The sequence below is a fragment of the Excalfactoria chinensis genome, chromosome 6, assembly GCF_039878825.1.
Source record: "Excalfactoria chinensis isolate bCotChi1 chromosome 6, bCotChi1.hap2, whole genome shotgun sequence".
NCBI classification, from domain to species: Eukaryota; Metazoa; Chordata; class Aves; order Galliformes; family Phasianidae; genus Excalfactoria; species Excalfactoria chinensis.
Genome location: NC_092830.1, coordinates 9,009,356 through 9,025,433, shown reverse-complemented (window position 1 = coordinate 9,025,433; position 16,078 = coordinate 9,009,356). Strand labels below are relative to the sequence as shown.

The 16,078-nt window shown below is 37.8% G+C and overlaps 1 protein-coding gene across 2 annotated transcripts in view; it reads right to left on the bottom strand.

Moving 5' to 3' along the window:
• LOC140253702 (rho GTPase-activating protein 22-like) overlaps nucleotides 1-16,078 on the bottom strand; it is a 222,330-nt gene that overhangs the window by 183,133 nt on the left and 23,119 nt on the right. For both annotated transcript variants that reach the window (XM_072339446.1, XM_072339445.1), the window contains exon 2: nucleotides 11,943-12,003. The gene's annotated coding sequence lies outside the window, so the exon portion shown is untranslated. The remainder of the gene's footprint in view (nucleotides 1-11,942; nucleotides 12,004-16,078) is intronic.

Sequence of the window (16,078 nt, the reverse complement as noted above, 5' to 3'; positions counted from 1 at the left end):
AGGCCTGATAAGCATTAGCCAGGCCCCAAATCATTTGTGCCTCCTGAGATCTGCCTGTGCCGCAACATTCCTGCCTCAAATATGCGATCAAGCTCTCAGGATTCTTCAAGTGTTCAGGAGTAAAGTTCCATGACACTGAAGATGTCTGACTTTTTAAAGTCTCCTCAAAGCCTCTCCACACTCCCTGCCACTCAGTATTCTCTGGTTCTGGGGAAGACTTCCTCAGAATGTTATAAATCCAGATACTGAGTGAGATTAATAAAATAACCAACAGTATGTTCAGGGAAATTAACAGTGTGGTCAAATGGGCATTCAAAAACTGCATAATGGATTCAGGGAAGGGACAGGGAGCATGCATTCCCCTGAAAAGCAGTTTTACTAGCAGTTTTAACAGAGCACACATTTTTTCTCTCTCTTCAATAACAAGATAGCAGAGCTAAAAGTTTACAAAATATTCTGGGGTATTGGCCGTCCGCCTGGACTTTCAAGGTCAAGCTCCCAGGTGCAGAAACGTAAACTTTAGATAGCTCCTTAATGAAAAAAAAACTCGTAGCTCTGTAAGAAGCTAAAGGAACAGCAGGAAAAACAGCAGCTTTTGCAGTTTTTGCCCACTTTTGCCCAAATTATGCCCACTTCTCCACCAAAAATCCTGTCGTGGGTTAGCCTAAAATCTACCTGCACCCAAGACAGGGGGGGCAGTCGGCCCGCAGGCCGCTGGCCCAGAAGGAAAAAAGAACAGGGAAAAGGAAATAAATACAGCGGCAGCGATCTAAGGAGGCACACTATTTTACTAAATACTATATCGGAATACAGAATAACACAATATAATACAATGTAATTGGAATTAAAGCTAACGAATCGAGTAAAATAAGAGAGAGTGAGTCCCGAAACCGAGAGGCCTACTGTAACTCTAGGCGAAACGGCTGGAACGCTCCCACACGGCTCTCCCCCTGGCTGGCAGGATCCAAGAGAGCGAGTCCAGCACTGAAGTGAGATTATATAGTCCTGGTCATATGACTGACCGTGTTGTTCCCTGGGACATGTAGTCTTCTTTCTGTGAGCAGCAGATTCGTCAAAATTATCTATGCTTAACATGATGTTATGATGTGGAATACTGATAGCAAAATTACAAAATTGCAAAACCATGACACACTGTCATCAACAGAATAAACTCACCACATTGCAATTCTTTCCTACTTTTGAAATGACACAGGGTAACACAGAATCATAGAATGCCCTGGGTTGGAAGGGATCTCAAGGACCACCAAGCTCCAACCCCCCTGCCACATGCAGGGCTGCCAGCCTCCACATTTAACAGTAGACCAGGCTGTCCACAGCCCCATCCAGTCTGACCTTGAACACCTCCAGAAATGGGGCATTCACAACCTCTTTGGGTGACACAGGGTACTGCTATCATTCACCTGGCACATACACAAGTTTATGTGAACTTTCACAAGCAATGGAAGATAACTAACAAGCTAACAGTAGGAACATTTCACCAGCCTTCTATTTCATCACAGTAAGAACAAACTTCTACTCAGTTTAATTGTCTAGTTACGCAGACTGGGATGCCATCCTTGCCATTTTCAGGGCATGTTCTACAAGAAACCATTATTTACTCAATAGAACCCCACATTCAGGTACTCTCAGAAGCAATGGGTTAAGCTATCCCGAAGAAGCACAGGCAGGAGACAGGGGGTGCCGAGCAGCAGGTAACAACACTGAAACATTCTTTCAGTAAGAACAGCTGGCAATAAGACATACCTTAGATATATCCTTCTGCTATCAGTTGTTCCATAAGTGCAGCTGGTTCCACTGCTTCAGGAACTCCAGTGAGAAGAGGCAAAAATGAATCTACATTTCTGGCAAATGCAGATAGCACATTCTTGGCATCTGAAGTCCTCTTAAACAATGAGCTTGCATAGCTGCTTTTGGGAATTAGGAATGTGGGGGAGTGTAGCTTATGGTGGCCAATCTAGAGTTAAATGCAGACTGGAAATATTGCCTCATTCCGTATTAATTTTCCCCTCAATTCCCCTTATTTAGATCTCTGAATTTGAAATGAAAAAATAGCAGACACTTTTTGGAATTTGAGAAGTCAAGCCCAATTTTACAGCCAACTCATGGATACTGTATGGGACTGTGACAACTCAGAAAGAAAGACCCTGATATAATACTAGCTTGAGACACACTGTCCTCTTCATTGCAATACTGTCACCACCTAGAGTGATTTACTGCACCTCAAGATCTTCTTCCAAAACACTGTTAGCCTTAGGCTAAAATCACATTTGTTGTCTCTTCTGCTTTTGCTACATACAACCCCACACAGCTAAGCTAGCTAATTAAGGTTAAGGAAACGTAACAAAGTCAAACCCTGCTGTTATTCTGGAAATACCCACTACAGAAGTCATTCCCTACATTTCATTAAAAGATACAGCCTGCTTCACTTCAGGGACATAAAGAGCCCCCATGTCAGACAGATACGAAGAAATAGACCTGAAAGATGATGTCAGGAAATTTTCTCTGGGTCAAGGTGGTGCTCAATAGATGAGCATGGCTCAAAAAATGTTTCATCAATGGAACAACTTAAAATAACAGAGATTCGTTCAGCATCCTTGAATGGGATTCAAGCAATCCCGTTGCAGATTTTCAGTTTTACTGAAGGATTGCTAACCAATTGCATGGCTGGTTTGTACAGTGATTCTAACAGCAACAGCACCAAAAATGTTACCATTTGTGCAGTATGTCTTACAAAGGATGTGTAAGAGGAAAGGCAGGCAAAGTCTTCTGTAGAATTTCTTTCACTTGACCAACTGCTATGCCTGCAAAAGCCAGACATACGTCTCGAGTAGACCATCTCCTAAAGAAAGGAAGATTTTTTAAAAAAACCTAGCAGGAATATTAGTTAGAAACATTGAAAATTTAAGTCTGATAACATAGAATATTTCTTTAAAAAAAAAATAAAACCAAAACCTGAGCCAATTCAGATATAGCAAACAACCAGCTTACCTTGGTCAATGCAAAACGTAAGAAGAAAAACTTGTTCTCAATACTGAACACATTACTTTCCTTTTCACCCGGGAAATTCAGTATAAGCAAAACGCTTTCAAAATTCTGCATAAAAAATTGTCCCTGCAAATCATCGTGGCTACAGCTAACAGGCACCCAATTCTAATTTGGCAAAAACAGAATTTACATTTTCTTCACAAAGAGAAATGTACCCATATCTTATTTTACCACTACAACATTAATGGTTAGTGAGTTGTACCTCCAGTTCTTTCTTTTTCTTCTCATCTACGTAAACTATAAGCAACCTATGGCACTTTGAAACAAATTAATGTCATTTTACAAAGGAATCAGTGAGTTTTATACACTGAGAAATCCACACACCGAACGTTAGTATCCACTACTTTATGTGAGGATACCTTAACAAAGCAAATTAAGGTATACTTGGATTTTCATTCCATTCTGTAATGATGAGGAAGACTCCTCTTAAAACAGTTTGGATGCAATAGATATCTATCAATATCTTTCTATTCAATCTTCTATCACTTTAATGATATTGCAGAGTCAGATGAAGTTAACGGCATTAACCAATTCAGGCAGCAAATTTATTAAGACTTCTCAGACTTGCAAACCAAAGAAAACCTTTGTGGAAGTCGAACTGCTGCATCTCTCTGCCAAGGTGCACTGATCTCCAGCGTGTGCTTCTCCTTGCATGCCATGGTATAGAGAGACATGCAACATGGCAGCCACAGTTCTGCAGAGACTTCTCTGGCTACACACCACAATATGATGCAAAGCATCACTGCCTCTGTGTCATGGGTATAACCACAAATCCACCAATCTGGACACCATGACACACAGAACAAATGCTGTAAGCATACTGCTTTTGGCTGATTTATATTTTTGTATATTTTAGCAAGAGAGAGTTGAGCTGCTCAGAGAGACAACAGAACAGGAGAGTGAATTCAGAAGGTCAAAACGAGCAGAAATCTTACAAGACTAATTGAGAAGTTGCACCATCTGATCAGTCTCCATAATGACAGCTTTTAACAGAGACATTTCCAATGAATTTTCAAGTCTAACTTTCATTACCAAATCTTTACAATCCAGAATGATCTGCAATAAGGTGAGTTCTCACTTCAACCTCCACTTTTTTTCCCTGGTGGGCACTGCAATGAAATGCATTCTGATTGCCCTAGTAATAAGGTACATATTTGACTTCAAACTATAACAGGCAATAATTTTTTTTGCTGTTGTTACTTTTAGTAACACAAATCAGGCCAGCTGGAAATGTTATTTCTACCCTGGAGTGTCTTGCGCTACATTTTAAATTGTAAAAGGAAATAAGTAATTCTAGCCTTTATGATAACACAATTCATAGTGACTTCTGGTATTATTTGTCTGGGAATTGCTGAACATTGCAGACTAACGTAAACTTCTATGAGCATCTTGAGGAAAACATGCATTTAAAAGTTTATTTAGGCAAGGTAGAAGATTACATCGAGAAAAAGATATTAGCATATGCTAAGGAGAATAGAGCCAGATCTCCACCATGGCTTTGTTTTCTCAGGTTTACATGAAAGGCTAACTGTAAAATGCCAAATTGCAAATGAATGCAGTTTTAATCTTTGTATTCCTATCAGGTCCAATACACTGGAATATGTGCCACATCAAAGTGAATGCAGACATTCCTTCATCACCATGGGTTCCATTTGGTAGGTCCTTAGCAACACACCTCTTACTGCTGTTTGAAAATATTTATCAGAAAATTCTTACGAGTATTCAACCTTATTGATCCATTCTCAGAAATTTCTTAACCTGAGCTTCCTGAACTAGTTACATGATCAAGCTGGAAATAAATGAGTTAGAGAAAACATCTTGGTCACAGTGCTTAAATGTAAGTGTGCGGTGACCAATTTTCCAGCACTGAACATGAAAAAGTGTACCACCACAGTGCTCAAAAGTAATGGAAACACCACTGCAGCATGATACAGCACTTCCACAGGAGCATTTTCAGTTGGGTCTGTTACACCACACCATCTACAAACATACTGGAGATTTCACTGTCATTACAAAACCATGAGAACACTCCAACAAAATGCTTACGAATACAAAACCTCAAGTTTTCATACACCAGAAGCAAAAGTAATCTCCCACCCTGAACATTCTCCATTCCAAAATCCCACTTCTTCCTGTGTGAAAACTGCATTTAACTTAGCCCAGAGCAGAGCTTACATGCTGATGCCCCAGGATTTGAGCACAAAGACAGAGAAATTTGCCAGAATTTTTCCAGAACTTTCAGGAATTTATCAGTGAAAGTGACGAATGGGAATTTACAACTAAAGTGTGTTGTGGGTATCTAACTCTTATAACAGTATCAAATTTGTTGGTAAGAGTTTCTGTATGTTATACACAAACTTAGCCTGAATCTGAACTTGTATCACAAAGTTGCAATTTGGCAAACATATATTTCAGAATACCTAACTGCTCAATATGTAAAGACAGTTCTTCCTGAGCAACAAGACTGACAGCTTGAATGACAACTTCAACTACTATTTATTAAAAAATTATAAATAAAGTTCAACAATATTCAGCCTGAGGGGAAAAAACAACAACTTCAAGTGAAAAGGAATATGCGTTACGAGGACTTAGGACTTTTACGTCTTCATTCAGTATTAGTTCATTTTAGTTACTGTAATAGATGCTATAAATATAGGATAAGCAACTACAGGGAAATCTGGCAAGCCTGAAGGAATAATGCATTATTCCTGTATTTTACACAATGTTTTTTCATTCTAAATAGTCTCTGTAACGCCAGCAGTCTCATTCCAATTTAAGTGAGAAGTCTTCTCTCACCTCCACACTTTCTGTTTGCAGGAGTTACCAAACATAGTTCACTTCCACACAGATTTGGAAATAACCACCCCCACCACTCTAATCTAGTGAACAGTTTCTAAAGGAGACAAATTCCCTTCCTGTCATTACAGTTCAAAAACATTCTGTAAATGGTATCAGAGAAGGGAATATTTCACAGGTAGAAAGAGTTCAGTTCAAATGTTTTTTTGATAATACATTAGATTTCTAACAGGTTCTAATACTCTTTTAATCCCACCATAAAGACAGATAAGTTAAAAAGCATAATTTGAATAAATATCCTTAAAGAAATGAAATATATCTTTAGTTGCATCTCATAATAGAAGTTACACAAATTGCCCTTTCTCCATTAACTCTTCTATTCCTCACTTATATTTTCCAAAGAGTGTAAATAATGTGACGGCAGCACAGACAGACTGTTAGAAGTCTCTCTTCCAACTCAGTTTGCAGGAAGCAACTGAGTAAGAGTTCATCTTGTAGGAACTGGTATCCAGGGCATATGAAGGAATTGCATCAATAAACCTTCTTCACACAAAAAGCACTGTCCTAGTAGTTCTGCAGAAATGGTAGGGAACTGGTGTGTAATAAACTATGTCCTCCAATGGATATGTAAGAGCAGTGGAACACTGCACTGTAGAATCTTAAATGTATCCTTGTATTCAGTTTGAACATTATAACTTCAAACATTAAATACTTAAAAGTTAGACTTCCAACTTTGTATGATCCTATCTCCACAGAAATATGAATCACTGCCATCTTACAAGAGTTAAGCTGACTGCTTGACTGAAAATGACATTATTTTTCATAAAACCTCCCTCCTCATCCAAACATACTATTCCAGTTTGCTACTACTAAGTCCACTTCTAAGAAAACCATGTCTTCATCCACAGAATAAATCATTAATTCAAGATAGATGCACTATCTTTTACCTCACACAAAGTTTGGAATAAGCAATTCTCACGTTTTGTATACAAACACTTTTGCAAGATTTTAAGCATCAATGGAAACATCTGAGTAAAGAACAAATGCGCTAGGTGTGCTTTGTCACTATTCAAAGAGAAGTGGAAAAACAGCCTGAACCCTAAGGTGCTTGTAGTTTATACACAAAGAGTACAGGTTAAAATACCACACAGCAGGCAGATAAGGTGGGAGATCTATATCTGTGTTATTAAAAAAAAAAAAAAAAAAGAAAAAAAAAAAAGAATATCATACAGATTGTAATAATTAATTGCTTCTTAACAATTCTCACCAGAAGACTAAAAAAGCCCCTATTTTGAAAGAGCATCACAAATTTTAATAGCTCTCGCTGAGCAGAAGACTAAACATGTAAATTCCAAAAATTTTACTCCCATGTGTTTAACAGCCACATTCCTGTCAGACATTGGATAATGAACAAGCTAACAGATTAGTTGGGGAGAATAATTCTATGCAGTGCATTAAGTGGGGAAGAAGCAAACATCTCTGTGTGGGAGGTGGACAAGCTCAAATTATTACTGTGACAAATATAATATGCAAGACTAAGATTTAAAGAAAAGGAGATGGCAGAAAGGATGGTGCAAGCCCGGTCAGCAAGAAGCGTGGAAACAGTAACCTCTCATCACTTCGTTCTGTCTCTCTGTAGTTGAATTTCTGAATTTATTCTAACCCGACACTTTCTCAACTTCAGTCTTCGAGAAGCAATCAAGTCTATGGCTCAGGATGGGGATCAAACTGATTGTTAGAGCTAAATGGTGGTTTGTCAGACTGCCAGAATGACTCCTTAAAAGACATATATTATTACAATTTTAGCAAGTCCATTAATGTCACAGTCTAAAGCAAGTACAACGGGCATTAATTTTCCTGTGTCATTCTAGCTATATGCACTCCCAGGATAAGCGATAAGCTACCACTGCAACTGTTCTATTTTACTTTTTTTCATCTTACAAATCTTCCTCCCACACATACACACAAATTGTGCTGGTTCTCCATGTTTTGCAGTAATACACAGAAGCCTCAACTGAGATTAGGGCCCCAGCACACTGCGTGTAAACAGCATGATACAATCCTTGCTTCAAGCAGCTCAGAGGTTAAAGAGCCAAGAGAAGCATCTGATAGGAGGAATAATGGAGAAAGCTGGTGATTAAGTTACTTGCCCAAGGTCACAGAGCAGACTAGGAACAGAGGCTCCTCTCTTCTTCCCTTCCTGATCGGCCACATGTCCTCTCACCTTTGGCTGAACTTTTATCTCTATCTCTTCTCAGTCAGTTATGAATAATTCATGGTAATGAATTATTAGCTCTAAGGTGAAAATTGCTGTTCACATGTAATAGCATTAAGCAGATAAGAAAACTTATGGTATCATATTAAAAATACTAAAAAGCATGCAAGATGAAAAACGAAATGGATCCTACTAGGATTTCTTTCTCCAAATACATCTGGAATATTCTTAAGTTTTAATGACAACGGTGTAATTTATTTTGTCTCTCTTGCCCACTGCATGCTCTATGGATTTTTGTAATTCATAACACAAGACGAGAATAAACTCTGTTTTCAGATTAGCTGTAACATCTCCTTTGTCCCAAAGCTACTTTGAATCTGTAGATTTTACTGCAAACAAATAGAAGATGTATTGGCATAGCAGAGAATTGTGAAGTCACACTGCTAACCGATGAATCTAGCATTTCTTCAGCACTTTCACATACAAGACTGAATTACTCACTCATCAAAAATTTTTGAAGACTGAAAGATTCTAAATGAATAAGTGATAAGAAAGAAAGAAAGAAAGAAAGAAAGAAAGAAAGAAAGAAAGAAAGAAAGAAAGAAAGAAAGAAAGAAAGAAAGAAAGAAAGAAAGAAAGAAAGAAAGAAAGAAAGAAAGAAAGAAAGAAAGAAAGAAAGAAAGAAAGAAAGAAAGAAAGAAAGAAAGAACCTGTTGTCTTGACATAAACTAGCCTAAATTACCACACTGAATGAAGTCCAGTGACCTGATTTCTGGAAGCAATTGATACTGCTGCTATTGACCCAAACCACATTTGTAAATTGACATTTTTAGCTAAGGTTGTCTGCCGCTCAATTGCCTTAAATCAGTTCGTCAAAGAGTGCTCTCTGGCTACCTCCTATTAATTACATTATAACATCCAGCTGTAAATAACATACTTTAAGCCCTTAATAGGAACAACAAACACTCTTTCAACTCCCAGTGTGAAATCTGTGCTTTTCTTAGTTAAAGGAATACAGCACATACACTGCATAGGACACTGCTATAAGCTTTTAAACCCACCCATTAAAAAAGGAGAATGTGTAATAATTACTACAGAAATTAGAAAGGTACATAAAGTAGGGCAAACAAATCAGTATCAATAGGAGATTTCTTTCAGTAGTTCAAATTGCTGGTGCACATCTCTCCAGCAGAACTGTACTCTTTGAACTAAAGAGAAAAGGGGCCTGTTCAACCTAGTCACCAGTGGCCAGCTTTCAGCTCCCCTCAAAGGCAGTACATATGGTCTGAATAAAGCAGGTAATATACAACTAACCTTTGTCAATCCCTTTGCACATGAATTACATGACCTAAGTACTCTTTGGTACATCTTAGAATATTCCATTTCAAGTATTTTCCAGTGGCGTACTATACATCATAACATTTGGATGCAGCATAAAATTACTGACTAGTAAAGAACAAACAGATAAATGGCTACAGAAAGCGCATAAAAGAGCTCCAACAGAACCTAAAATGCAGGGAGCATACTGTACATCAGGGACACCTCTCAGTGACAATTTTGAATGTGGAGGGCTCTTTGCAATTCCCTAACCTAGCCAAGACTCATCCATCAACTTTAGGACTCCAGAAGTGATGAAAGAACAGATGAACAGAAAATATAGCACAAGGTTACCCTGTTTAGCATAGCAGATGAGACAGCACAACTCAATCAGGCTCTTATTAAGTATTGTGAGCTGGACATTAAATTCATTACTTCCCGTGTCTAAATTCTAATTACTCTTCCCAAGTGATCTTACTTGCAACAAAGTCACTGTCTAAAAGCAAAAATAAACACAAAACCAAACAGGGCCACTAAATCACAGTCTTTAAAGGTGAATGGTGACTTCACTGGGCAACATGTTCTAAGCTTGCTTCCATCTGCATGCAGAGATAAACACAAGGGCTTCTAGAGATCCCTTATATCTTTCCATTGTTCTACCTAGGCTCTGAGAAGCTTACCCTGCCCTCATGAAGGATCACTTAAATCTTCTCTTGAACAGAAAAGAAATGGGAAAGGATTTTAAAGGCAGAAAGATTGTACTGCTTAATCAGGCTTAAATAGAATGAATTTTAGAGTAAGAAATAGAAATAGCTTTTTTTAACTTAAAAAAAAAAAAAAAAAACAAAAAAAAATTATATCAGTAGGAAAAATCCTGCTATCTCTTCAGAAAATGGTAGAAACTGTCCCCATTGCAAGCAAACACATCTGACCAAGATGTTAGTATTAACAGCACTGAAGAGAAGGCAATCTTACACTGGAGGGAGCAGAGAAATATGAGGTTAATTAATGCTAATACATACTGCAGTTTTGCAGTTTAAAAAAGTCCATGAAGAGTTAATTACTGAATCTTACTTTAAAAGCCCCTCACATACTACAGTTTTCACCTAATTCAAAACATTTTTATTTTTGCAATAGTTTTCCTTGCTTCCTTGTCTCACTGTCTCCTGAAATCCAATCACAGAGCAGTAAATAAGTCCACAGTCATTACAAAGACAGGATGAAACATGGTCTAGCAATAAAATCAAAATGTAGAATCATTAAAATAATACAATTATTTCAGCTGTACAAAACTATATACAACTGAACAGCTACAACACAACCTCACATGCCTCATGTTAACACATCAGAAATTAGACAATAAAGAACAGGTGCTACATGCGGCTTTTAATCTCTAGGCAAACAAAGTAGGGTAAAAACCTCCCCTTAAGATGCAATTCAGTGTTATGTGCTATACTGCAGCTTCTCCCTCAGCATTTTTAGCACAGTGCTACAACAGGATGTGTGGCATGATGAACAGGAGCCCTTTGCTGCAAGCTATTTTTCAGTCTTCAGCGATGTTTAACAGAAATATCCTAAGTGAAACAGATCCTCTCCAGCCAGACGGAGAGATTTCAAAATAGAGGCATTAGCATGAGTAGTCGAATGTTTCAGAAAAATTCAGAAAATAAATGTCTTCCATGTGTTGCAAAGGGAAAGGGGGGGGGGGGGGGAAACACTGAAAGGGGGAAAAAAAGCATCCACAAGAAGCACTGTGGAAATATGACCAAAGTCTACAGCTCCTACTGAAAGCAGGATGTCCACAATACTTTTCTGCAAAGTGATATTCATGCAACAACAATGAACATGATTCACTTCCTATTTTAGTTAATGTGAATGCCCAGTAATATGATACCTAACTTACCTTTTAGGAGTATACTAATGTTTGACTTAGGAGCCTTCAAAACAAAACATTTCCTGAAAGCATGTTAAAAAAAGCATCCAGACTCTTTCCATTAATTTCATATATAAGAGCCAAGAGAACACAACTTTAGTTGCCTAAATATCTTCAAAATCTGCACACTGCTTTAAGTATTCAATTACTTCCTTTCCACTGGCTTTCAATTTAGTTTTTCATCCAAGCTGTGCTTATAATAAAAAAAGTCACCATACTTTTAACATATGCTTCATGTGAAAAGTTATGTTCTGATACTATAGATACACGTAAAATAATTTACTTGTTTCATGGCACATAGGTCTCAAACAGACTTTTCTCTGCGGAAAAAAAAAAAAAAAAAAAACCAAAAAACAAAAAAAACAAAAAAAAAAAAAAAAAAACACTACCCAGATATCAGATAACCTACGTTTTGATTTGAATTCATTCAATGCTACAAATAAGGATAAATTCCAAGGAATGAAGTTTATCCAGTTCAAAGTTCCTGTCAAAGAACTCCATAAAACAGATAAAGACTCTTGAGTTAACATTACCATCATTAAACCATGCATCTATTGTTGTCATAACAAACATTTTGTGTCTAGAGTAACAAAACAGAAAAGATATGCCTCTCACCCTCAGAGCTTGTGCCACTTCTGGTCATAGCCTCAAACTTCTGTGAACATCTTTCTACAACCTGTAAGAAATGCAAAGAACTCAGCTGAGCCAGGAAGAGACATTTTCCACTGATTAGTAAGCACATGCTTATTGCCAATCCTACTCAAAACTAAGTACTCCATTCAAAGCAAAGGAGCACTAGTAACGTTTAAAAGCATTATAGCATCTTCTGACATGAATCAGATGTCCAAAAGAAACAAACAAAAATGATATGAATCATTCTGAAACCAGACTGAAAAACCATCACCAGAGAGGAATTTTTTTATTTTTTTTTTTTTTTAATGTTTCTCCAGTCTGTGTAGTAATTTAAACAAATTATAATCCAGTTATATTTTCATAAACAAAGAATTAAAGGATGGTAATGTAATTAATGCCAGCCTGGGTATGTTTATAGAAAATGCATCTTGACTAACTTGATGAGATTAAAAGTTTGTCTCAGAAAGATAACAGTTTGATGAATTTAGAATTTTAAGTGGGTAAATTAAACTTGGTACTTCCTGATATGTTGACTGAGAACCTGGAACAAAACAAAGTCAATATGTCATGTATTAATGAAATTAAAAGCTGATTAACTGACAAATCCCAGCTGAAAGCCTAAACAAAAATTTCTCATCAGGAGAGCAGTTTTTAATAGGCTCCCACAGGCTCTACAGGTTTTAACATGTTTATTTTTTAACAATTAGCCACCTGAAGGGAGAAAATAACTTGTGAAATCTGAAGATGAGGAGACTCATGTAATGTAGGAAGCAAGATGCAAAATGTCAAATACCACCAGTGGAACCCAATGCAAGGTCTACTTTACCAGCACTATATGTAAACAAACACTTTGGCACACTGAATGCAGGATATGAAATTCACGATGCTTCCTGAATTCTGCATCATTGGGGGAGAGCAGGAGACCTGAGGTTTGTCACTTGTTTGCTGTATTGCGCTCCTAGAAAATCAGCCTCAACTCTTTAGTGCACTTCATTTGAAATGCTTCCCATGCAGGTGGGTGCCAATACATACATATAAATAAAAACAGAAAAGGATGTTCTTTCTGTGGATCAGTGACATCCCACAATCCCCCCATTTCATCAACTACATTCCTATATGTATCAACTGCATGGGAGCTAGAAAATTGCATTTGTGAAAAGACACAACAGACTGTTGAAGTAAAAATCATACACTACAATTGGTTGCTTTAATTCTCAAGACAGCACTGTAATTCTAGCATTACTATTCTGACTTTTTACTCCACTTGCCTATAAAGTATCTAGTCCGAAGGAGGCCACAGTCAACATTCTGGACCCCTCCAAAACAAAGTTAGTAGTTACAAAGTAAACATAACAGCTCACAAAACTGTCTAACAAGCAAAAACATCTCGTATGTGCTACACAGTCTAACTTCCAATGTAATGGTGAGAATGAATAAGAAACTATGAATTGAACATACACTGCTTTGCCTCATCAGGCTCAGAAATAACTAAGACATTTTTCATACTCTTTTTTGAATTTAAATTCATATCATTGTAGGTTAGAAAATGTTTGCTACTAGAGAATGCACTGTATTTGTAGAACTAGAAATGTTTGCTTACGACAGCCAATAGTCCCGAAATACAGAGTTTTCTGAAAGACAATGATCATTCTTCATTGCACCAGGACAATTTCACAACTAACAAACCGCATTAACACAACAATCTTAAAACACAACCCTTACTTGCTTTTACAAGCACAGTTCCCAGAAATTAGTTTCATCCAACTCACAGCAGGAAAAAATATATATATTAAAATAAAATAGAATTAAATTAATCTTTATCTTCATGTAAGAAAGCATGGTATTTTTGAGACATGTTTTCAAAAATACCTTTTGATATATCACCATGCCTTACATCAGAAGCTTTAATAACCCCGACTCACTACTACTTTACTTTAGAAGTATCAGGTGGTGCTTCTGAAAGCTGTATTCTTGACAGGAATTGCAAGCTTGCTTAAATCATGTATCAAAAGCCAACAGATTACATATTTTTTTATTCTAGACATCACAAAATTAAGATAACCATGACAGATTTCAATAATTTCAAATAATCCTCCTTCTATCTGGTGATGAGGTTTCGTTTCCATAATTGTTAGGTATTTTTAAAACAACTTGTTTTCTAGCTGCCAAGAAACATCCATAAGAGTAAGAACAGGCAACACCAACACTCTTCAGTTAACAAAAAGGGGAAAAGGTGAAGGTGGAGAAGTCCATCCAGCTCTTATCACGTATTGCAAGATACTCAGAAAATTTGTCCTGTCTCATTTGCCAGTCACATTTAAACCATATTTCAACAAAAGCCAAGTCTGATTTGCAGTGGAAAAAAAGACCTGGAACTCAGAGCAGTTAGATAAACATTTTCATGAGCTCACACTAAGTTTGTAGGCAAAGATCACCCAATGGTAAAAGCTTTCACCTTGTTCACAGTTTGTTTCTATCATGTGTACCATGCTGAAGGGAAGTGGTGGATCTCAGATATGATCTGGTAATGCAGTTAATTTTAAGGAATGAAATTATTTATAGTTCTGTGTTGGATATAACCTTTGTCAAGTGCTGTCAAATGCAGCCTCCTATTCTTACGTTCCCCTGTCTTACACAGCCCTCCCCTTGCCTTGGATCAAATGAGCACTGATCCAACACACAGGCAAAACCACATATCAGAAACACCTCCTTATTATCCTTCTGTTTTAAGGGCACGTTATGGTTGTATTTCTAAACCCACGGACCCAGAAATACCCAGTTAGAGAAATGGAATATTTCTCTAACTACTCTTCCAAATCCAATTGCAGAATCGTGCAGAATCACAAGGTTGGAAAGGACATACAAGATCATCTAGTCCAACTATTCTCCTATCGCCATTACTACCCACTAAGCTACTAACCACGTCTTGTAGCACCTCACCCAGATGACTCTTGAACACTGCCAGGGACAGCAACTCCATCACCTCCCCGGACAGGACAGGACATTCCAGTGCCTGACCACTCTTTGAATCATAAGGGTTGGAAGTGACCTCTGGAGATAATTCATCCAATCCCCTGCTAAAAGCAGGTGCCCAAGGGTAGGGAACACAGGAAAGTGGCCAGGCAGGTTCCCTCATAAGTGCCCCTACCTGTGGTCCTCCATTGGACTTCCTCCAGCAGCTCTCTGTTCTTGTGAACTGAGAAGACCAGAACTGGACACAGTATTTTAAAATGTGGCATGACCAGGGCAGAGCAGAGGGGAAGGATCACATCCATGCTGGCCACAGGTCAATGGATTCTTAATGCTTCCTAGGATACCACTGGCCTTATGGGCCACTAGGGCACACTGCTAGCTCATGGCCAACCTGTTGTCCACCAGCACACCCCAGGCTACCTCTGCAGAGGGCCTCTCCAGAAGGTCAGCCCCTAATCTGTGCTGAGGCCAACAGTTATTTCTCCCTAGAGAAATAAGTGCCTTTGCCCTTGCTGAATCTCATTAGGTTCCTCTCTGCCCAACTATCCAGCTAAGGTTCAAACAAACGATGATTCAAATATGCCTTTAATATGAATACAGCTGTAGTACAGCGGCTCCTGTGGTAAATTATTCCCTCAGAGTAACTGAGAAGTAATTATTACAAAGTTATTGGGTTATCAAACTTCTAATGATGTTATAATTGCTTTCGTTATATAATTGATTTGTCACAAATGCTCTTATTGCAATTATTATTGACCTCCTGACACTGCTAAAATGTAATTAAAGGTTCAGTTCTGTTTAACACACTGCCCTTACGGACTGTTGAAGAATCAGAGAAGCTACAAAAACATACAGTCTCACTTTTTGGTTTCACAATAGGAGACCTAGGGCAGTTATTTTGCCACCTCTTCTCTGAAATCTTACTTTCTTTATATTTTGTTTTGTTGTTTTAATGCCCCACTCCGTGTATTTGGCAAAGCCTTGTTTACCCAACAACATCATGTTTCTATCCAAGTACAAAACATTTTGTTGTCACTCCACAGTTTTGTCTTGTATGCTCTCTACATTTGTGCCAAACCAAAATCAGTTTCTCCTCTTATTTGCTCGGCATTTTTCTTCCTGATGTAATAACAGTGCAATCACTT